Here is a 1,398-nt window from a genome sequence, read left to right on the forward strand (position 1 = left end):
CTAAGGAGCTATGGTGGCATAGTGCCTAAGACATTTGACTGCTAACCAGAAGGCTGGTGGTTCGAACCCACCAGCCACTCCTTGGAAGGAAGGTTGGGCCATCTACTTCTGTAGTGATATCCTCTCGGAAACTCACGAGGGGTCTCTAGGAGTCGGATCCAACTCGACTGCAGTGACTTTGGTTTTGGTTTAATGTGAAAGCACTCTCAGGAAAAGATTCTGTCTATTGAACTCATCTCTGTGTAGACACAGTGTCTGTAAAATTCAATAATGTTTGATGAAGAAATACATTAATAAATGAGTAACAAATTTGGATAAAGTTAATGGATTAAAAAAAAAATTTTTACAATCACCTATCCTACCTCCTTCTGGAGGTGATTTCTTTCCCTGTCTTCCATCAGTCTGTCTTTAACTGTGACCTACTCCCATCTTCCCTAGGCAACGCCATGTGCTTTGAAACCTTTCTGCAGTATTCAAATACATCTGTTCTGCAACATTCCCACAGGGACCCTGCCCTCTTCTGGCCAATCCAGGAACCAATTCCATTTTAATGGATGCTTAAGAGCTCGTTTATTTTCCTTCCCAGAGAATAATTTTCTCTTAATCAGCAATTTCTGGAAAACAAGAGCTTAGCACAAAATAAAGGCTCTAAGCTCATTTCCATTCAGTAATGTTTATAAATGAAGTCCATTAACAAGCACATGAGCAATGAATCCACAAGCATAGCCATGACAATTTTCATTCATTCATGAAAATGCCTATTTATTGACTACTTATTCTAAGGCATTTGACTGTTAACCAGAAAGCTGGCAGTTCAAACCCACCAGCCACTCCTCGGAAGGAAGACAGGGCAATCTACTTCCATAGAGATACTGCCTCGGAAACCCAAAGAGGGGTCCCTATGAGTTGAATCAACTCAATGGCAGTGAGGTGGGGTTTTTTGGTTTGTTTTGTTTTTGTTGTTGTTGTTTTTTGATTATTCTAGTTGAAGAACATGGCTAGGATTTTTCAAGGAGGCCCATATGTAGTAGAGGATAAAGATAAAGTAACTAGAAGAATGAAAGTATTCCCTCTGTAAGCTACTCTCCTTTTCATCTGTTCCAGGCCAGGTTACTCAGGAAGAGGGTGACTACTGACTAAGACTGTAATCAGACCTTACCTTCCACGTTATGACTTACTACTAAAATCTTTTCATATGTCCATCATCCTTTAAGTAGAATATAGGGGTAGTTTCAAGGAAAAGAGCTAATACTACTCTGCCTATTTCCAAGGGTACAGTTTGTAAAATATTTCTTCCTTATGAGTTTATATGACATTTTCTTTAAGAATAGTTAGTGCTTTACACCATCCAATCTGCAACCTATACAACTATGAGACCAGAAGAACTAGATGGTGCCC

This window comes from Orycteropus afer, unplaced genomic scaffold (assembly GCF_000298275.1).
Source record: "Orycteropus afer afer isolate SDZICR_OR568_19922 unplaced genomic scaffold, OryAfe1.0 scaffold00097, whole genome shotgun sequence".
Lineage (NCBI taxonomy): Eukaryota > Metazoa > Chordata > Mammalia > Tubulidentata > Orycteropodidae > Orycteropus > Orycteropus afer.